Source organism: Podarcis liolepis (assembly GCF_965112155.1).
Source record: "Podarcis liolepis genome assembly, chromosome: 3".
Lineage (NCBI taxonomy): Eukaryota > Metazoa > Chordata > Lepidosauria > Squamata > Lacertidae > Podarcis > Podarcis liolepis.
The window spans coordinates 113,624,441-113,647,805 of NC_139557.1; the positions used below are offsets into that span (position 1 = coordinate 113,624,441).

Consider the following 23,365-nt stretch of genomic DNA (forward strand, 5'->3'; position numbering starts at 1 on the left):
ATTCCCAGGGGCATTAGAAGAACTATTTGCAATGCACAAAGTGTACAGGAGCCAGCTTGCTGGCAGGTGTTCAGCTGAGCGCGCTGCACTTCCACTTTTCAAGTTGGAAAAGAAAGGGAACAAACAAGAAAGGAGCCCTTTGCGCATCTTGTGATACAATGTGCAAATTCTAGTGGTCCCTTTCTAAATGTTCCTCTTCTTTCTTCTTCTTTGGAGATCCCTCGTAGCCGAGTAAGATTGCCTTCCATGAACACGGTCTTAACAGTGAGTCTGCAAGTGACTGTGGAGGCCAATTCTGGATCCACACATCCTTCCACAGTGGGGACATAGGTTTCCAGGTGGGAGTCGATGATGGTGAGGGTTTGCCAAACACGCCTTCCTCTTAGCATGTTTCTCCCTTTCGTCTTCAGTTCGAGTGTCTTCAAAGCCCATGACACCTTTGGTAAAGGCTGCTCTCCAATTGGAGCACTCTCAGGCCAGTGTTTCCCAGTTGTTGTCCCCCCCCCCTTTTAAGATTTGCCTGGTGTTTATAGATTGTTGGTGTTTATACTACATTTTTTTAGATTTGCCTTGAGACAGTCTTTAAACCTCTTTTGTTGACCACCAGGATTACACTTTCCATTTTTAAGTTCGGAATAGAGTACATTCATACCACGGGTTGAAGTAGCTTCGGGTTGAGTATTTTTGGGTTGCGCTCCGTGGTGACCTGGAAGTAACAGAGGGCGTTACTTCTGAGATTTGCCACTCGCGCATGTTCAGATGCTCAAAATGACGCCACGCGCATGCATGGAAGCAGCAAATTGCGACCCACGCATGCGCAGACACAGGTTGCGTTCACTTCAGGATGCAGATGGGGCTCCGGAACGGATCCTGTTCGCATCCAGAGGTACCACTGTAGTTGCTTTGGAAGATGATAACCAGGCATCTGCACAACATGAGCAGTCCAACGAAGTTGATGTTGAAGAATCATTGCTTCAACATTGGTGATCTTTGCTTCTTCCAGTACACTGACATTAATTCACCTGTCTTCCCAAGTGATGTGTAAATTTTTTTGGGAGATACCATTGAGGGAATCTTTTGAGGAGTTGGTGATGGAATTTATAAGTGGTCCATGTTTCACAAGCATCTCAATGTTCACAGCCCCCCCAGCCTACACACCTACCTTCCTTCAGTATCTCCCAATATTTGGGTGTTTCTTTTTCAAGGACCTTCCCAAATGTTAAAAATCCAGGGAGATCAGGAATTGGATTAGCCCTAAGAAATGTTACTGCAAAGGCACAGCACAAACACACAGTTACTCCAAGGCACAGCACAAACACATAGGAAACCCACTCAAAAGATGCAAAGAAGAACATATTGCAGTTTGCAGCTGTTTCTGAGGAGTAGCTGTGCACACTTCAATTCCATCACTCAGGAATTGAATTGAACTGAAATACAGGATTTTCAGCACATTGAATATTTGTTAATATTGCCAATTACCAATGACAGGATGTCTGTACCAGCAATGCCTGTTTGGTGAATCACCACTGTTAAGTAATTTTCACTGCCCGTAATTTTCTGCATTTTATTTCCCTCTGATTTTGTTTTTTTTCTTCCCCAAACCATGCCTTTACATCTGATATGGTGGACTGTAGATTACAGAAGCTCATGCCATAATAAATTGGTTTGTCTTTAAAGTGCCTCAAGGTGCTTTGTTGTTTTCAGACGCTGGCGTGTTTTTTCTTGAATCATTTCCATTTTTCCTCCCCAGCCTTCCTTTCCTCTTTTTTTCCCTGAGACATGCTGATGGTAGCATTTCTTGACATTTCAATGTCATATTGATGGCTGGAAGATTAAAGACTAGTTTGTATTGCTGGCAAATACAGACCTATGAAAACATCAGAGATATAATATTACAGGATGCAAACATTTAAGTGGGTTTTACAGTAGTGTACCTTCTCCTCTGACACGGCGATCCGCTGACAAGAGCACTTCTCAATTTTCAACAACATTTGAATGGCTGGGGGATAAATATTGGTTTGCATCACTGGCTAATATGGGCGTATTTTGAATATATCATTGGGGAGGGGGAAATGTAGTCTCAGGGTATGCACATAAAATGGTGCAGAGCTTAAAGTGTGCCACAAACAGTCTTCAACCTTGTGCCTTCGAGATGTTTCAGTCTACAATTCTGTGCTGGCTGTGGGTGATGGAAGCTGTTGTCATGACCCTGGGGTCAGACATACTTTCTTCAGAGGGTAATGTTGAGGAATTTGAGTCAGAGGGGCAATTGCACCTGGGGCTAGCAATCTTTTCCAGCAGGGGGCTGGTCAACTGTCCCTCAGACCTTGTGGGGGGCCAGACTATATTTTGAAAATAATTGTTGTTGTTGTTTAGTCGTTTAGTCGTGTCCGACTCTTCGTGACCCCTTGGACAAGAGCACAGTTTGGTCAGACTCATGTTTGTAGCTTCGAGAACACTATCCAACCATCTCATCCTCTGTCGTCCCGTTCTCCTTGTGCCCTCCATCTTTCCCAACATCAGGGTCTTTTCCAGGGAGTCTTCTCTTCTCATGAGGTGGCCAAAGTATTGGAGCCTCAGCTTCAGGATCTGTCCTTCCAGTGAGCACTCGGGGCTGATTTCCTTCAGAATGGAGAAGTTTGATCTTCTTGCAGTCCTTGGGACTCTCAAGAGTCTCCTCCAACACCATAATTCAAAATTCACCATAATTTATTGTCAGGGAACTGCCATCAGAGCATCAGGTGGTGGAGGGACTCAGGCAGGATGAAAGAGACTCAACTGCTGAAGCAGGGACCAGCAGGGGGAGGAGTGGGTCTCTGAGGGAATGCGAGCAGGAGGGAGGGCTCAGGGAGGCTTCCAGCGAGAACAGTGGGGAGGTATCGGAGTCTCCCATAGGGAGACCCACACCTCGCAGGAAACTGTCACGCCGTGAGTCCAGGAGACGCGTTTCCGTTAAGGAACTTCTTTGCTGGAAACGCTTCCGCAGACAGCCACTGTCGGACTCTACTAGTGACTAGAGCAGACATGTCTGAGGAGCTCCGTCACACACGGAGGTTTGTGGGGTCGCACAAACTCTGAGGGAGCACGTTTTCACGCACAAGCAGCTAATCAAACCCTCACAGCAGTCCGACAGTCTTTGTACGCTGCCTGTGCAAGAGAAGACATCATGAGCGAACCAACCGGAACCGGAGGAGCAGGGGCTGGAGCTGGTCCAAGCTTGGAAGATAGATACCGAGCGTTGGAGGTTCAACTGGCCCTGCAGACGGCGAGGCTGGAGGAGAGAAGGGCTCAGGATGCAGACAAGAAGGGGAGAGCCACTCAATTCCCCAGAAAGGTACCAGGATTGGTGCAGAAATTTGGGGGGGACCCCAAGGACTACCATGCTTTTAGGACAGAGATGCAATATGCCCTTAATGTGCAGTTCGATGAGTTCCCTGATGAGGAATCGCGAGTTGCTTTTGTAATTGGGCATCTTGAGAAAGGGGCTAGAGACTGGGTTCGACCCCTAATGGCAACGCACAAGGACATACTAAAGGACACAATGAAGTTCTTTCGTGCAATGGATATCATGTTTTCCAGCGATATTGAGGAAGGGGTGGTGCGCAGACAGCTAATGGCTTGTAAGCAGGGGAGTCGATCTGTCCGTGAATATTGGACTGAGTTTACCATGCTGATTCACAGACTGAGTTGGGATTTATCGGCGGCACCCGTTCAAATGCTATTTGAAGAAGGTCTTTCTTCGGGGGTGAAAGACGAGCTGGCACGGAGCCCCAGGGCGGAGTCTATGGATCAGCTGACCAAATCTGCGCTGACCATAGGAGCGCGGCAGGAGGCAAGAGCCTTGGAGAGGCGGGAAGGGAGAGGGGAACGTTGGAAGGAGTTCCGCATTCCAGACATTCTTGAGCCAGCTTTCCCGCCGGCAGAGCCGATGGAAATCGGAACAGCGCGCGCGCGCGCATTTTCAAAAACCAGCGAGGGAGCTAAGAAGGAGGGAAAGGGCCCCCGGAAATGCTATCTCTGCCAACAGCCAGGCCACTTTGCCAGAGTCTGCCCCCAGAGGAAGGAATGGCAAGGGATGGTGGGAGCTGTTGAGGGGGGAGAAGAAGGGGGAGCGGAGCAGGTAAAAGCCAACGCCTGGTTGCCACAATTGGGGCACTGCAGCCAGGCCAAAGAGCAGTGAAAGTGCCCGTGCCAGAAGCTCCTCGACCTGCTCTAGTGATTGAAGTGTCGCTAGAGCTGCAGAATGGGCACCCCCTCAAAATAAAGGCGCTATTGGACTCAGGCAGCTCCTGCAATTTTATGAGCAAGGAGTTTGCTGCTGAACACCAGATACAGACCATCCCTTTAAGCAACCCCCTGCAGGTGACCACGATTGATGGCAGGGAGTTGTTGGGAGGAGGAGTCCGCTTGCAGACTGTCCCAATGATAATGAGGGTGGCAAGGCACACAGAACTGATAGCGTTTAATGTGGCCACCCTGGGAGGCGCTCCCATTATTTTGGGAATGAGCTGGCTAGCTCTACATGATCCGCTGGTTGGCTGGCATCAAAGAGTGGTGTCCTTTGGTTCAGCACATTGCCTAGAACACTGCAAAGGGGAGAAGGGTTCAGCAGGGGCCCAAGCCACCCTAGCAGGGACTGAAGTAATGGGGAAGGTGAAGGTACCACCACAGTATGCAGATCTCAGCGACGTGTTCAGCGAGAAGGAAGCTGACCAACTACCACCTCATAGACCCTTTGATTGTCAGATCAATTTACTCCCTGGAGCACAGCTTCCCGTGGGCAAGTTGTATGCCATGTCAGACAGGGAAATGCAGGAGTTGCGAGGGTTCATTGACAAGAACCTGAAGAGAGGCTTCATCAGAGAGTCCAAAGCAGCAGGGGGGAGCCCAGTGTTCTTTGTGGACAAAAAAAATGCGGACAAGCCGAGACTTGTATGTGATTTTAGGCGGCTGAATGCAGTGACTGAACCGGTGGCGTTCCCTATGCCCAGAATTGATGATATTTTGACCATGGTGAGGAAGGGAAAGATTTTCACAAAGCTGGATCTAAGGGGGGCGTACAACCTGATACGCATAAGGAAAGGGGATGAATGGAAAACCACCATGTTTACCCCTTTGGGGGCGTTTGAATACCTCGTTATGCCATTTGGATTACAAGCAGGCTCCGCGTGTTTTCAATCTTTTATGAACCACGTGCTGGGCCCTTTGCTCTACAAGAATTGCGTTGCCTTTCTAGATGATGTGTTGGTGTATTCTGAGAATGAGGAGCAACATGTGAGAGACGTCAGAGAAGTGTTGAGCAGACTGCAAGCCAACAGGCTGTGGGTCAAACTGGAGAAGTGTCGGTTCCATACCAAGGAGGTGGAATTCCTGGGGTACCGCCTGTCAGACAAGGGATTGGCCATGGATCCCGGCAAGGTACAGGCAGTGCTGGAATGGAAAACACCCAAAACCAAGAAGGATGTGCAGAGGTTCCTAGGGTTTGGAAACTTTTATCGTAAGTTCATCCGCAACTTCGCCCATCTGACGGCGCCCATCACTGACTGTCTCAGCAGTAAAAAGAAGTTTGTATGGACGGCGGAGGCGGAGCGAGCGTTTGAGGAACTGAAAAGGGCCTTCGCCTCTGAAGAACAACTTCTGCATGTGGATTTACGAAAGAAGCTAAGGGTTGAAACAGACGCATCTGACAGAGCCATAGGGGCGGTGCTTCTTCTGCAGCCGGGGAAGGAGGAGTCAGAGTGGCGTCCGTGTGCCTTCTTCTCGCGGAAGCTGAACAAATCCGAGAGGAACTACACGGTGTACGACCGAGAACTGCTTGCTATTCATGAGGCGTTCCGGAGATGGAGGCATCTGCTAGTTGGTGCACAACATAAAGTGCAAGTGTGCACGGACCATAAAAATCTAGAGTACTGGAGAACGGCGCGAGTGCTCAACCAAAGGCAGTTGAGATGGGCCCAAGAGTTCTCCAAATTTAACTTTGAGATTTGTTATGTGCCAGGCCCAGAGAATGTTAGGGCGGACGCTCTCTCACGCAAACCTGAATATTTGGAGGGGGAGGGAGCACCCGAAGAAACCCATATCATTCCAGAGGACCGCTGGGTGTGTGGGGCGACTTTGGTGGGGCAAAGGGAATTGGTAGAGGGTACGGTGCAGGATGCATACGCCCAGGGGAAACTCAGGGATCTCAGAGGGGAGGAAGACAAATCCGGTGGTTTTGAGGAGAGAAATGGGGCATTGTATTATAAGGGAGCGTTATATATACCTGAAGGGGAATTGAGGGAGAAAGTACTCAAGCAGCTGCACGATAGCCCCACAGCAGGGCACTTTGGGCAACACAAAACCATGTGGCTGGTTACCAGGGAATTTTGGTGGCCCAAGGTCAGGGAAGATGTGCGGGAGTATGTGAGAGGGTGTGAACAATGCCAAAGAGCCAAGGGGGAGAGGCAGGCGCCGGCTGGTTTATTAGAACCACTGCCCACACCTGAGAGACCGTGGGAAGCAGTGGCAATAGATTTCATGACTGATCTGCCAAGGTCTAGAGGGAAAACAGCCATCATGGTTGTAGTAGACCTGTTAACTAAAATGGCCCACTTCATAGCCTGCTCACATGCGGTTACAGCAGAAGAAACCGCCAAATTGTTTGTAGAGAATGTGTTTAGGTTGCATGGCGCCCCCTTGAGGGTGGTTTCAGACCGAGGGAAACAATTTACTTCCAGGTTCTGGAGGAAGCTCATGAGCTTACTGCATGTAGAGGTTAATTTCTCGACGGCCCGTCATCCTGAAACCAACGGGCAGGCGGAAAGAGCAAATGGGGTTCTCCAACAATATTTGAGGTGTTATGTAAATGACAGAGAGAATGATTGGGTGGAGAAGCTGGCGTTGGCAGAATTTGCCTACAACAATGCAGAGAACGTGTCCACGGGGATGAGCCCCTTTTTGGCTAATCACGGGTGCCATCCCAGAGCCTTCCCAGGGGGGGAGGGGGAGAACTGGAGCGTTCCAGCTGCAGAACAGTTCGTGGAAGAAATGGAAGCGATCCATCGCCAGCTCCAACTCAACTTAAACAGGGCTAAGGAGGAATATAAGAGGCAGGCAGACAAAAACAGAAGGGAAGGTGAAAGCATCAGGGTGGGGGACCAGGTGTGGCTGTCAACCCAAGGGTTGCCATTCAAAGGAGGTTGTAAGAAATTAAGACCCAAAAGGCTGGGTCCGTTTGAAGTCATACAGCAGGTCAATCCAGTGGCTTTCAGGCTCCGGTTACCGAACCACATGAAGCTGCACCCAGTTTTTCACAGGTCGTTGCTGTCACCGTATAGAGGAGACAGTGAGGGGAGGGTCACTAGGGGACCAGCAAGGGAGGAGAAGGAACACAGCTACCATGTAGCGGAGATCCTCGATTCCAGGTGGAAGGGAGATCAAGTAGAGTATTTGGTAATGTGGGAAGGGGAACCGGAGTCGGAAAACACCTGGGTTAGGGCAGAGGATGTCAATGACGAGGTTTTAATAGAGACTTTTCATCAGAGGTTCCCACGTAAACCTCAGCCTGTAGCGAGGTTCCGAAGGGAATACTTTGCCACCACCGACGAGGAAGAGGAGTTGGAGGGGTTCCCAGATTCTGAAGAGGAGGAGGATTCAGCTGGCCAGGACGACGATCGATGGAGAGAATTGTTCGAGACGTCAGAAGATGAGGAAGATTCGTTTCGGGGTTTTAGCCCTTCACCTCCCAGGGGGGAGGAATTGGGAGGGGGTGAGGGGGGCCCTGGAGGGGAGGTGGATGTCAGGGAACTGCCATCAGAGCATCAGGTGGTGGAGGGACTCAGGCAGGATGAAAGAGACTCAACTGCTGAAGCAGGGACCAGCAGGGGGAGGAGTGGGTCTCTGAGGGAATGCGAGCAGGAGGGAGGGCTCAGGGAGGCTTCCAGCGAGAACAGTGGGGAGGTATCGGAGTCTCCCATAGGGAGACCCACACCTCGCAGGAAACTGTCACGCCGTGAGTCCAGGAGACGCGTTTCCGTTAAGGAACTTCTTTGCTGGAAACGCTTCCGCAGACAGCCACTGTCGGACTCTACTAGTGACTAGAGCAGACATGTCTGAGGAGCTCCGTCACACACGGAGGTTTGTGGGGTCGCACAAACTCTGAGGGAGCACGTTTTCACGCACAAGCAGCTAATCAAACCCTCACATTTATAATTCACCAAAATTGAAAATAATAATAATGAACAAATTCCTATGCCCTACAAATAACCCAGAGATGTATTTTAAATAAAAGGACACATTCTACTCATGTAAAAACACACTGATTCCTGGACCGTCTGCAGGCTGGATTTAGAAGGCTATTTGGCTGGATCCGGCCCCCAGGCCTTAGTCTGCCCACCCATGGACTAGACCCAGAAGTTATCTCCCTCCCGTCTGATGGTTTACAAAATTAAACTTTACATCTTTACATTTCACTTCATTTCCTATCCTTGTTATATCATTACCTAAAATATTATATTACTCAACCTGAAGAGGTAGCAATTCCATCCTACAAGTCTTCAAATAACCCTGCTAATGATGTTAATTGCTTACAGTTGTCTTTCAGATATAATATAAATTTGTTCCAATCCTTTTGGAATGCTTGGTCTCGCTGGTTCCGCATTCCTCCCGTCAGTTTTGCCAGTTCTGCAAAGTCCATCAGCTTCATCTTCCACTCCTCTTTTGTTGGTAACTCCTGTTGTTTCCATCTTTGGGCTAACAAAATTCTTGCCGCAGTTGTTGCATATAAGAACTTTTTTTTTAATCTTGTCTCGGTATCTATCTACCCACTATACCCAATAAAAAAGCTTCTGGTTTTTTTAAAACAAAAGTGGTTTTAAACATTTTCTTTAACTCATTATATATCATTTCCCAGAAAGCTTTACTTCTTTACATGTCTACCACATATGGTCAAAAGTATCTTCCTCTTCCTTACATTTCCAACATTCATTTTTTGTTCTGTACATTTTGGCTAGTTTAACTGGTGTTAAATACCACCTATCCATCATTTTCATAAATTTTTCTTTAAGCGTACTGCATGTTGTAAAGTTAATACGTTCATTCCATAACCTCTCCCATTCTTCTAATTGTATATTATGTCCAATATATTTAGCCCAACATATCATTACCAGTTGGGATTAAGATCACTGGAAGAAATATCAACAACCTCAGATATGCAGATGATACAACCTTGATGGCAGAAAGTGAAGAGGAATTAAAGAACCTTTTAATGAGGGTGAAAGAGGAGAGCGCAAAATATGGTCTGAAGCTCAACATCAAAAAAACGAAGATCATGGCCACTGGGCCCATCACCTCATGGCAAATAGAAGGGGAAGAAATGGAGGCAGTGAGAGATTTTACTTTCATAGAATCATAGAATCATAGAGTTGGAATAGACCACAAGAGCCATCGAGTCCAATCCCCTGCCAAGCAGGAAACACCATCAGAGCACTCCTGACATATGGTTGTCAAGCCTCTGCTTAAAGACGTCCAAAGAAGGAGACTCCACCACACTCCTTGGCAGCAATTTCCACTGTCGAACAGCTCTTACTGTCAGGAAGTTCTTCCTAATGTTTAGGTGGAATCTTCTTTCTTGTAGTTTGGATCCATTGCTCCGTGTCCACTTCTCTGGAGCAGCAGAAAACAACCTTTCTCCCTCTTCTATATGACATCCTTTTATATATTTGAACATGGCTATAATATCACCCCTTACCCTCCTCTTCTCCAGGCTAAACATGCCCAGCTCCCTTAGCCGTTCCTCATAAGGCATCGTTTCCAGGCCTTTGACCATTTTGGTTGCCCTCCTCTGGACAAGTTCCAGTTTGTCAGTGTCCTTCTTGAGCTCCATGATCACTGCAGATGGTGACAGCACTCACAAAATTTAAAGACGCCTGCTCCTTGGGAGAAAGGCGATGGCAAACCTAAACAGCATCTTAAAAAGCAGAGATATCACCTTGCCAACAAAGGTCCGTATAGTTAAAGCCATGGTTTTCCCTGTAGTGGTGTATGGAAGTGAGAGCTGGACCATCAAGAAGGCTGATCGCCAAAGAATTGATGCTTTTGAATTATGGTGCTGGAGGAGACTCTTGAGAGTCCCATGGACTGCAAGAAGATCAAACGTATCCATTCTTAAGGAAATCAGCCCTGAGTGCTCACTGGAAGGACAGATCGTGAAGCTGAGGCTCCAATACTTTGGCCACCTCATGAGAAGAGAAGACTCCCTGGAAAAGACCCTGATGTTGGGAAAGATGGAGGGCACAAGGAGAAGGGGACGACAGAGGACGAGATGGTTGGACAGTGTCCTCGAAGCTACAAACATGAGTCTGACCAAACTGCAGGAGGCAGTGGAAGACAGGAGTGTCTGGCATGCTCTGGTCCATGGGGTCACGAAGAGTCGGACATGACTAAATGACTAAACAACAAAAGTATTGGGGGCTTTAAAGCCCTATACAGACCCTCATACCTACGGGACCGCCTCTCCTGGTATGTCCCACGGAGGACCTTACGGTCTTCAAACAAAAACATCTTGGAGGTCCTGGGCACAGGGAGCTTAGGCTGGCCTCAACCAGAGCCAGGGCTTTTTCGGCCATGGCCCCGATCTGGTGGAACGCTCTGTCACAAGAGACTAGGGCTCTGTGGGACTTGACATCTTTCCGCAGGGTCTGCAAGACAGAACTGTTCCACCAGGTCTTTGGCCAAGGCACAGTCTGACCCCCTCCTTTGGTAATCCTCAAAGAATTCTAGCCCAGTGGTTGCCATTAATTTGATTCTGAATTGATTTTAGAATGTATTTCAATTAATAGATTGCGATTTTATGTAAACTGTGTTACTTTTACTGTTGTTCGCCGCTCTGAGCCTGGCTTCGGCTGGGGAGGGCGGGATATAAATTATTATTATTATTATTATTATTATTTATTGGTTTGGGAAAATAAATGACTAAGGGAGAGTACGTTAGCCACTTTGCAGGATTCTGAATCGTGTGCAGAAAACGACACACACAGGTCACAGTCACGCAAGACATTTAATGCACTGTCATGCCACTTTAAAGAGTCACGGCTTTCCCCAAGGGATTCTGGGAGCTGCAGGTTGTAGGCCAGAAAACAGGGAATTCTGGGAGTTGTAGTTTGTTAAGGTTGCTGAGAGTTGCAAGGAGGCCCCCATTTCCCCCCACATAACTACAATTCCCAGAGTTCCCCAGAAAGGGGCCAGGGAGGCAGCAGCTAATGCCTGTTGACCATTGAGGCACTGCCCTCCAAGTGGGACCTCCGACTAGCTCATTCAAAGTTTCACTCTTTGGCGGGAAGGTTGCTCCTTAATACCGCCGTTGGAGGGGACTTCCCCCAAAATGGCCGACAGGTGAGTGTGCTCTGACCACTGGGGATGAAGGTGGAGGAGCGCGAGGGGTTGCAACTGTCATCCTCTGTGGAAATGGTGAGCGGCCACTCTGGGAACATCTTCCCGGCCATTGTTGAAAAACAGATGGTGATCTAGCATGGGTGGTAGGATCTGTCAGCAAGCATCTCCATTCTTAGGAACAAAATCCTCTCCTTCTCTCCCTTTTTCTTGGCATTTCAAGGAATAATCAATAAATATAATAACATTTTCAGTTCAGCATTGATAAAACGTAACCACCTGCCCAGCTGTAGCTGCTGATCTCTTTAGAAATGAGGGTAAAAGGAGAGGATTAAGGAGTATCTAGAGAACATCAAAAAGCTTCAAGTAATTGTCTTTTTTCAGGAAAAGAGAGTCAATACTAGGATGACAGTATACTGGAATCTGGCCTGTAAAGATTCCCCCCTCCACCTTTCCATAATGTGGTAATGCTTAGTCAATAGTGACAAGATGACTCACGTTTGTAGGCCAGAAAACAAACAAAGGGAAATCAATCTTCTATTAGACTATTTCCTTCATTGGATACATTGCATGCATTGCCAGCCTGATTCTTCAGCAATTTAGAAATTAAAGCAACTGTGGGATACAAGAACAGCAAATTAAATCTCTGCCTCAGGACAAGCACCTTAAGCTTGGGGCATTGCTGGACTTTTGCTATTCAGGTTGCAGCGCACAGTTAAACTGTGGAACTCATCCTTGCAGGAGGTAGCGATGGCCACCAAGTATAATAATAATAATAATAATAATAATAATAATAATAATAATAATAATTTATACCCCACCCATCTGGCTGGGCTTCCCCAGCCACTCTGGGTGGCTTCCAACAAAATATTAAAATACTGTGATACATCAAACATTAAAAGCTTCCCTAAAAGGGCTGCCTTCAGATGTCTTCTAAAAGTCTGGTAGTTGTTGTTCTCTTTGACATCTGGTGGGAGGGTGTTCCACAGGGAGGGCACCACTACCCAGAAGGCCCTCTGCCTGATTGCCTGTTACTTGGCTTCTCGCAGTGAGGGAACCACCAGAAGGCCCTCGGTGCTGGACCTCAGTGTCCGGGTTGAACGATGGGGGTGGAGACGCTCCTTCAGGTATACTGGACCGAGGCCGTTTAGGGCTTTAAAGGTCAGCACCAATACTTTGAATTGTGCTCGGAAACTTACTGGGAGCCAATGTAGGTCTTTCAAGACTGGTGTTATATGGTCTTGGTGTTGGCTTTTTGCAGTGTAGTGACGCTGCAGAGAGCTTGCTGGGGAGATCATGCATTAAAAAGAAAGGACTCAAAAATAACTTAAAGAAGGTTTTAATAAGAAAAACAAAAACTCCATTTACACTAAATACATTAACAAACAAACATGACCCAACCACCAACCCATCCCCCAGGGTAATGGGAGAGCTAGGTGCTGCTCCTTATATACTCTACCCAGATGCTGACACACCTTAATCAAATACAACTCAGCAGCACCTGCTATGTTTCACAGCTGTAAAGCTGGGTCTCGTTATCTTGCTCTGGCCCTTGCTCCGGCCCCTTAAAGACATACACATGGAGTGGAACAATGATGAACCTTTACATTTAAAGAAACCATTCAACACTCGGCAGCCGCTCCCAGTCACCACTCTGGCTGCCGCGTTCTGGATTAGTTGTAGTTTCCGGGTCACCTTCAAAGGTAGCCCCACAAAAAGCGCATTGCAGTAGTCCAAGTGAGAGATAACTAGAGCATGCACCACTCTGGCAAGACAGTCCGCGGGCAGGTAGGGTCTCAGCCTGCGTACCAGATGGAGCTGGTAAACAGCTGCCCTGGACACAGAATTGACCTGCGCCTCCATGGACAGCTGTGAGTTTAGAATGACTCCCAGGCTGCGCACCTGGTCCTTCAGGGGCACAGTTACCTCATTCAGAACCAGGGAGTCCTCCACACCCACCCGCCTCCTATCCCCCCAAAACAGTACTTCTGTCTTGTCAGGATTCAACCTCAATCTGTTATAATAATAATAATAATAATAATTTATTATTTGTACCCCGCCCATCTGGCTGGGTTTCCCCAGCCACTCTGGGCGGCTTCCACAGAAACAAAAAAACACTAAAATATCATACATTAAAAGCTTCCCTGAATAGGGCCGCCTTAAGATGTCTTCTGAATGTCAGGTAGTTGTCCATCACCTTGACATCCGGTGGGAGGGCATTCCACAGGGCGGGCGCCACCACCGAGAAGGCCCTCTGCCTGGTTCCCTGTAGCTTCGCTTCTCGCAATGAGGGAACCGCCAGAAGGCCCTCAGCGCTGGACCTCAGTGTCCGGGCAGAACGATGGGGGTGGAGATGCTCCTTCAGGTATACTGGGCCGAAGCCGTTTAGGGCTTTAAAGGTCAACACCAGCACTTTGAATTGTGCTCGGAAACGTACTGGGAGCCAATGTAGGTCTTTCAAGACCGGTGTTATGTGGTCTCGGCGGCCGCCCCCAGTCACCAGTCTAGCTGCCGCATTCTGGATTAGCTGTAGTTTCCGAGTCCCCTTCAAAGGTAGCCCCACGTAGAGCGCATTGCAGTAGTCCAAGCGGGAGATAACTAGAGCGTGCACCACTCTGGCCAGACAGTCAGCGGGCAGGTAGGGTCTCAGCCTGCGTACCAGGTGGAGTTGGTAGACAGCTGCCCTGGGTACTGAATTGACCTGCGCCTCCATGGACAGCTGTGAGTCCAAAATGACTCCCAGGCTACGCACCTGGTCCTTCAGGGGCACAGTTACCCTATTCAGGACCAGGGAGTCCTCCACACCAGCCCGCCCCCTGTCCCCCAAAAACAGTACTTCTGTCTTGTCAGGATTCAACTTCAATCCATTAGCCGCCATCCATCCTCCAACTGCCTCCAGACACTCACACAGGACCTTCACCGCCTTCACTGGTTCTGATTTGAAAGAGAGGTAGAGCTCTTTCAGTTACAATCATAGTGGTTCCATTACATACAGCAATACCCTTATTGGTTTCAGTAAGGCACATAAGCATATCGATTCCAATTTTAAAAGTTTGCAGGCATAACTGTTTCATTATCAACTATATCACCCGTAAGACTCACCATCAAATACTAATTTACCTTATTCACCATACAGCTTTACATGTGCAGTTTGTCCAGTGAACATAGTCTTTTAAATAAGCTGGGTGCTTGGAAACCCTGCCGGACTGCTGAGGGCCAGTACCAGAGTCTGGGTGGCCGCCCGATTCTGGCTGCGACTGGTGCGACCAATTGTGGCGTTGAGCCCGAGTTCCCTGGCTCCGCTGCTCTCAATGGAACCGCTGCGAGCGGACTCGGTGGACGGTCAGGCACGGCAGTGGTCCGAGTCTCTGGAGAGCCAGGCAGACCCACCGAAACGGCTTGGCTTGGCTCCATGCCCGCTGTTTGTGAGGAAGATGTAGGTGGAACCTCGCCTTCCATTAGTGACTGCTCCTAAGCTGGGGGCACAGTGGTAGTGTCCAAATTCCCAACCCTGTGCCTTAGCTGGTCTATATGCCAGTGCTACAAGCGTCCATTCTCGAGGGCCACCTGGTACAAACAGGGCCCTGTAACTCCTACTACCGTGGCCGGCACCCAAGGAATGTCCCCCACAAGAGGGCGAGATGAATTCATGGAGGAGGGGGCTGTTGGGGGATCCTACCCACAATGGCTATGCTCTTTGTCCATAGCTGGAGGCAGGAATACATCTGAATAACAGTTGTGGGAATCCACAGGTATAGAGCGAAAAATACGGTAGGTTATGTCTACACATATGTCTACACTCTTGAGAGTCCCATGGACTGCAGGAAGATCAAACCTCTCCATTCTGAAGGAAATCAGCCCTGAGCGCTCACTGGAAGGACAGATCGTGAAGCTGAGGCTCCAATACTTTGGCCACCTCATGAGAAGAGAAGACTCCCTGGAAAAGACCCTGATGTTGGGAAAGATGGAGGGCACAAGGAGAAGGGGACGACAGAGAATGAGATGGTTGGATGGTGTTCATGAAGCTACTAGCATGAGTTTGATCAAACTGCGGGAGGCAGTGGAGGACAGAAGTGCCTGGCGTGCTCTGGTCCATGGGGTCACGAAGAGTCGGACACGACTAAACGACTAAACAACAACAACAAATGTCTACACATTTGAAAGCACATGGCTTCCCCCAAAGAATCCTGGGACCTGTGCTGGGAATTGTAGCACTGTGCCCCTGAAGGGGGGCTAGTTGGGGTGTGTGCCATCCTCAGACTTACCTGGACTGAACCTGGGACCATTTGCAAGCAAAGAACTGATCCATTGGTTGATTGCATTTGTAGCCCGCCTTTCATCCAAGGAGTTCATGATGCTCTCGCTCCTATTTTACCCTAAATCTACCTTGTGAGGTAGATTAGGTGATGTAATAGAGGCCAGCCCAAACTTTCCAACTGAGGTTCATGACTGAGTGGGGACTTGAATCTGGATCTCTGCAGCCCCCAAACCAAAAAATATAATCCAGAAACAATGGAAATGTTTAAATGATTATTTATGTAGACAAGGATTAAGTGTAAGGTATTGGTTGTGTTTAGAATAGATTTATGAAAGATTTAGAAAACTTATTGATTAGAATATTTGTATGAGATTGTATGGGAAAAATACGGAATAACAGATACAAATTTGCTTAAAATGTATATAAAAAGTGCAGTGTAAACGATGGAAGTCAATCAATGAAATTTTATTATTGAGATATTCTTCCAATTTTTCTTCTTATTTTTTCGTTTTCTTTTTCTTTTCTTCCTTTTTCCTTTTTTGTTGTTTTTTATATATGTGTGCTTATCTGAAAAATATATGTATGTATTTGTATGTATTTTGCTTGTATTTTGTAATAATTATTTTAAATAAAATTTAACTTATATAAAAAAAGAATCTGGATCTCTGCAGTCCTAGTACAACACTTTAAGCACTACACTATACCACACTGCTTCCCTATCAATGAGTTATGGCCCTCTTCTTAAATAATCCTCCGCTTTTATTTCCCTTAAAGAAATACATTGTTGAAGATATAGAATATATTATTTTAAGAGAGGGAAGGAGATGGAGACTTTATGGCTCTCTGCTACTTACTGCTACAGTTTTTAAGCATGGTTCTGGAAAATATGCATTAAAGATTATATTTTATTTAATGGTTTGACTGCATTACGCCAGGAAATATGCTAATGCTTCCTTCAGATATACAAACTGTATCAAAGTGCGGCTTTTATTGCAAAATTTTCATATTACACACAGGGGGAAATATACAGCCTTAGTGCTATCGCACAATAAACATACTTTGCTGATATGCAATCTCTGGGGCTTATGTTTGTGCACTTGTAGGACATGTGCTACATTCATGCTTGGTGGTGGGGGTAGTTTTGTTCGAGTTGGAGATTATTTTATGCACAACACTCAATGGCATTCTCTAGATTTCGTTCGTTGGAGCTTCTACGTTGTACCTTAGTGATAGTGGCAATCTAGCTCTCATTGTGCAACTGATACAGAACTTCAATGCAATCCCATCTAATGTTGTGCACATAAATCTCCTGTTACCATAATGTCACACAATGTGGCAGAGCGGCTTGAAATACATGCCGAAATCTATATATATCCGAGGAATGCATTTGCAAAGGTTTATCTTCTTCTCTGCTGGCTTGGCAGCCATCCAAGATGGATGAAGGACACCCGTCTTTCAGAACGGAAGTGCTCTTCAATGGGACTCCGACGTGTGTTTGCATCCGATAGCTGACATTGTTAGAGGAAGATAAACAGTGAGAATAGAGGCTTAATAACGGGTATTAATTAGTGACAGCAACTGCAGCCTTCTTTATGCTAACTGGGAAATGGTACTAGTGAAAAAGGCTGGCTTTTTAAATGGAGAGTTGATGGTTCTTAACCCCTCCTCCTTTAAATGAAAGGGCGTACATCTAAGAAGATGCAAATCTTTTTCATTAATGGGGGATGATCTATGTATTCCTGTGAGGAGGAGGAGGAGGGCTTTATGTCTTCTTGAGATAATATTGTCTTATTTGTCAGGCAATTTGGAGGAAAAGAAACGCCCTCTGTTAGCATATCAAAAGCCGGTCTAAAATCGTGACTGTAATAATAGCATCAATTGTCCTCCTCCCTGCCAGCAGGGGGAGCTCCCAGTATTACTGCGCAATTGAAACGGCTGACAAGCCAACAGAGGATGCTGGTCTGCAGTGAGAAAAGTCCCTTCATATCAGATTCCCTTCACACAGCTACACTTTCCAGAGTTCCTTGTGAAGAGGGATTGATTGTTAAACCACTCTGGTAATTGTAGCTCTGGGAGGGGAACAGGGGTCTGCTAACAATTCTCAGCAAGCTACAGCTCCCAGAATTCTTTGGGGGAAACCCATGACTGCTTAAAGTAGTATCACACTATTTACAATGTACAAGATACAGCTTGAGCAGACAAAGCGTCTTCTTCCTAAAATGAGAGCACATGTTGCGGTGGGGTCTGCCAGGCCAACCCTCTGTTGCCAGGCAGGTTAATGTTTATTGCCTGAAGCAACGATTGGCTGACTGGGTTGCTGGGGCAAATTGATTGTTGTAAATTGGGTGGGTGGGACCAAAGGCTTTAAATATTGGGGCACATTGCTTTTGCTTTCTCTTTCGCTGAGTGCATTGGATCACCCGCCCGCCCTGTGATCCGGTTGACCTTGCTATGCTTGTCATGGGGAGGTCTGCCATTGGGGCAGGGGCCTGGTAGGAATTTTATCCATTTGGCTGATTGGCTGATGCCACTTGGTTTTTGCCTACTACTTAGCAATTCGTCACAACTTGTAAGGTTGTGGTTAGGCATTGGTTATAAAAATTGGTGGTGGAGGGGTCAGGATAGGCTGTGCCTGCCCCTCCAATGGTGCTGGAAGGGAATTCCATTAAAGGAATCCTGGGGATTGCCATGATTTTGTCCAATCCCTGAAATGGGACCAGGGCCGGCAAGCATTGGGGAGTTGGTTGGGTGAGCGGTGAGGGACTGTTGCTCAGCTCAACTGATCCCCAACATTGTTTTCCCTTCACTGGCTTCCGAGGGAGTTTGGATAGTCAGTTCTGTCCCAGACGGGAGGACAGATAGTCATAACCAATGCCTGAGCAACCACTCACAGATTATGTACTTTAATAAAGTTGTGGCCAAAATAGTGCCCTAAACTAAAATTACGTGTGATTTGTGAATTATTTGAGGGGTGGCTTGGGGACCTCCACATGCAACAGCGAAGTCCTAGTTGTGGCTGGAAATCAATCAGGCACACACATTGCATAAAAGATGTGCAATCTTCTAAACAACTTTCACATTTTCTTCTTCTTTTTCTGCCCGCTGCTGATTATGTTTTCAGTTGGTGGAATCTCAGCCCACAATTTATGGAGAGTTCTTGATTCCATCCCCTGCCCCACAGTTGGATTTCCACATCAAATTTTGCAAGCAGAAGTCACAAATTGGAAGAGAACTTTGCTTCTGGATTTCTATGCTGAACGTCAGTCGCAGTTAAGGAATGCAAATCTCATCTTCAAACATTCTTCTGTGTTCTAAATACCTCCCCCTGCCCTGCTAAAACTACAGGCAATTATTATGATCCTCATCTTTAATACCCAGAGCTTTCTTCCCCAAACCCATGGCACGCAGTTTGATTGTCTCATAAACAAGATTACAGATGAAACAGAAGCAAATATTCATCTATCATCTCCCGAGAGGAGATAGGGAAAAGCTGGCATTCAGATTCATTGTCAGTGGTTGATTGCTGAGATTTTATGAACTCATCTATCTCCTTCTCTCCATCTCTTACAGTACAATTTAAAATAATCTACAATGTAAAACTCATCCCTTGCAATCAGCTTGCTGATATGGCGTCACTAGGCAGAAGATCTTAAAGGTGTCATTCTCAGTTATATTTACTTATTCAAGCCTGCCTGAGGAATTTGATTCTTTGCAGATTCTGATACCTGGTATCCTCATCTAATGTGTGGATCGTAACCTAGTTATCCATTAGCTTTCACACTTCCCAAATGTTCCACTGTAGTTGCAGGCTTTCAAAATATGTTTTGAAATGTATTTTTAAATGTGCATGTAAATGCTTTGTGTTGAAGGGGTTATTGTTTTGCTGTTTCTGCACCAACTATTTATTTGTGCTTTCATCTTGCATTTTTGTCTTGTGAACTGCCCTGAAATCTTTCGATGAGTGGTGGTATATCAATCAATCAATCAATCAATCAACCAACCAACCAACCAACCAACCAAACAAACAAACAAACAAACAACAGCAACAACAAAACAGATTAATGCAGAGAAGAGAAATAGTCTGATTTGACTATGCCTAGTTATAGTCATAGCCATAGCCATAGCCATAGCCATAGCCATAGCCATAGCCATAGCGGGCCTTTCAAAATCAAGGGAAATGGAGATTAGCCAAAAGGATGTTGTATAATACGGGCATGACTGAACCACTTCAGAAAGGATTGGGAGGACTGTAAGTGTGAAGTCATCCCCGCATCAATAGCCTGTCCCCAGCAGGTGGAAAACTTGCATATCAGAAAGAAAAGTAGACTAGAAGTCTTCTCTCTCTCCTTGTCTTTCTCTCTCCATCCAGAGCCACATCTAAAATGGACTGTCTGACATTTCTAACATTTTCTGTATATAAACTGAAGCATTGCTGTCTCCAACCATGGAGGCAGATTATAGCCATTGTAGCTAGTAGCCACCAATGCCTTTCTCCTCCGTGGATTGTCTGTCTTGAATCTTCTAACATTAACCTTCCTTGCATGTCCATGGGTTTTCGTGTGATGAGAGAGGAAGAGAAGCTTTTGCATGACCAGGCGGCAACAGCAGCCCCAGCCCCCAGGGATCATAAGGGCGGAATAAAGACTCTGACAACATTATAAGGAATTAAATTAGGCCACAACTTTATTAAACTTCCGAATGTAGGAAGACCTTGGCTTACGCCTTGGACGTGTACCTCTCCCAGACCCCCAGCCAGGGGGAACTGGGGCTCATCAGGGTAAATGGGATATGGGGGTGCTCTGCGAGACATCATCATCATCATCATCATTTATTATTTGTACCCCGCCCATCTGGCTGGGTTTCCCCTGCCACTCTGGGCGGCTTCCACAAAGATAAAAAATACACTAAGATGTCCCACATTAAAAACTTCCCTGAACAGGGCTGCCTTAAGATGTCTTCTGAATGTCTGGTAGTTGTTTATCTCTTTGACATCTGATGGGAGGGTGTTCCACAGGGTGGGCGCCACTACCGAGAAGGCCCTCTGCCTGGTTCCCTGTAGCTTTGCTTCTTGCAATGAGGGAACTGCCAGAAGGCCCTCGGCACTGGACCTCAGCGTCTGGGCAGAATGATGGGGGTGGAGACGCTCCTTCAGGTATACTGGGCCGAGGCTGTTTAGGGCTTTAAAGGTAAGCATAACAGACAGCCAAGCCCATATTCCCACACGCAGGTAGTTCACTGACAACCTTTCAGTGTATAGCCAGTGACACTCATATATATAATCCCTTTAAGAGGAGGACCCTGGAATCGCCACCACAGGGGGGTGAGTCACCACTTCACTCCCCTCCCCATAGGGAAGAAAAGACTAAAGGATTCCACCCAAGGGCATAACCGCCCAAGTTGTGATGAATTGCTACGGGGAAGACAAAACCTGCCAATGCAGGGGGGGAAATTCCCGGTCCTTCAACAGCAACCAGTCAAAGACCATAGCAGCGCCCGCTAAACAGGAAGAAAAAGTTAACCTGCAAAAAAGAAAACATTAAACCAAGGGAGGGGAGGGGGGTGAATCTCCAGAGCCGACTGCCTGGCTGTTGTCGGCTCCACCCCCTTTTTATAAATGGGGCTGGCCCCACCTCCCAGCAAGAAACTTGATTACTGAGGTTGGGCGTGAACCTCCAAATAACAACACTGAGAGGCAGGTCAGTCCCTGTTTGCCAGTAAGTTCCCTGGGAATTGTAGCCCCACGCGCGATCCCGCAAAGGGCACCCACAATGGAAAGTGTGAGTGCTCCTTATCTACCCAGCTTCTCCCTGCCATTCATCATTTCACACACTTCTACAGTGGTACCTCGGGTTACATACGCTTCAGGTTACAGACTCTGCTAACCCAGAAATAGTGCTTCAGGTTAAGATCTTTGCTTCAGGGTGAGAACAGAATTCGTGTCCGGTGGTGCAGCGGCAGCAGTAGGTCCCATTAGCTAAAGTGGTGCTTCAGGTTAAGAACAGCTAAGGGAGCTGGGCATGTTTAGCCTGGAGAAGAGGAGGTTAAGGGGTGATATGATAGCCATGTTCAAATATATAAAAGGATGTCACATAGAGGAGGGAGAAAGGTTGTTTTCTGCTGCTCCAGAGAAGCGGACACGGAGCAATGGATCCAAACTACAAGAAAGAAGATTCCACCTAAACATTAGGAAGAACTTCCTGACAGTAAGAGCTGTTTGACAGTGGAATTTGCTGCCAAGGAGTGTGGTGGAGTCTCCTACTTTGGAGGTCTTTAAGCAGAGGCTTGACAACCATATGTCAGGAGTGCTCTGATGGTGTTTCATGCTTGGCAGGGGGTTGGACTCAATGGCCCTTGTGGTCTCTTCCAACTCTATGATTCTATGATTCTAACAGTTTCAGGTTAAGAACGGACTTCCGGAACAAATTCCCAGGGAACTTAACCCGAGGTAGCACTGTATTTGTTTCTCTGTTGGTCATCTCAAAACTGGTTTTGCTTTGAACTCCTCTTTCCTCCAAGTCTTCTTGGTGTTTGATTTCTCCCGCTGTTTCCCATAGTCAGCCTACTGCCAAGGCAAATCACTTTGTATCCATGTCTTCTGGGAACAAAGCCAATCCACAGCACAAGAAGATCTTCTCCCCCTTCGAAGTCTATAAATTCCCTTCTCATATACGAGCCCAAAGTAGCCAGGCTTTTGCACCTCATGGAGGTGTAGAGGGCCCCCAGATCTTGGGAAATTTGTGTGGGTGACTTGTAGGGCATAGCTGTCAACATTTCCCTTCTTCTGAATAGGATTCCCCGCAAGAAAAGGGAAAAGTTGACAGCTATGTTGTAGGGTGTGACCATTGGGGAGAACAGAAAAAAAAACCCAATGCAGAAGTAATATACAGTCTGAAGATCTTTGGACCCAGACCCAGCCAAGCAAGTTTGGGAAAGATTGAGTGCTGTGCCAGCAGAGAAAATATGAACATCTTTGTCTGTTGACAGGAATAAAATGTAACTTGTCACACGGCTGATATCCTGTATTGATGGCCCTTTGTAAGATACACAGATGCTACTGAGTCAGATACATAAATATTGATGGGATCACGGAGTGTTTCCTAGCTGTCTTATGATTCCCCCCCCCTTTCTTGATAAAAAAAGAGGTAATTGTCTTCAGGGTTGAGAAATCTGAAAGCAGCTCTAGGTTTGCCACCTGGCAAACTGTGAGTGGAGAGTTTGTCAAGCCGTTTGGTAGGGGGCAAAACGAAGAGGAGACCATCAGGGAACACTTTTGTAGAACTTTAACCACAGGCATCCTCTAGTCATACTGGCGTGGATTCAACTGGCCTGGCACACTGAGCCAGTGCCATGAGTGTAATAGGACTTCCCCACCTTTTTGCCTAAATCTACTCAAGAGAAAACCCAGAACAGCATGTGAGAGGAGGGAAGGGGAGACAGTTCCATTTGGTAATAAGAAATGCTTGCACTGACAGAATGATCAGAAGAGCACAACGCTGATGTCTTCCCAAGTTTGTTTGTGCTTTTTGTTTTATTATTATTTTAGTTATTCAACAAGTCATGGATTGTTATTGTTTAGTCAATGACCCCATGGACCAGAGCACGCCAGGCACTCCTGTCTTCCAGTGCCTCCCGCAGTTTGCTCAAACTCATGCTGGTAGCTTTGAGAACACTGTCCAACCATCTCATCCTCTGTCGTCCCCTTCTCCTTGTGCCCTCAATCTTACCCAACATCAGAGTTTT

At 46.9% G+C, this 23,365-nt stretch overlaps 1 long non-coding RNA gene across 1 annotated transcript; it reads right to left on the bottom strand.

The window, feature by feature from the left end:
- Nucleotides 1-1,600: 1,600 nt before the first annotated feature.
- Nucleotides 1,601-15,734, bottom strand: LOC310702971. The gene is made up of 3 exons (XR_014523849.1): nucleotides 15,633-15,734; nucleotides 11,866-11,982; nucleotides 1,601-1,867 (listed from the first exon to the last, which is right to left on the bottom strand). It is a non-coding gene; the product is annotated as an uncharacterized lncRNA (long non-coding RNA).
- Nucleotides 15,735-23,365: the final 7,631 nt, after the last annotated feature.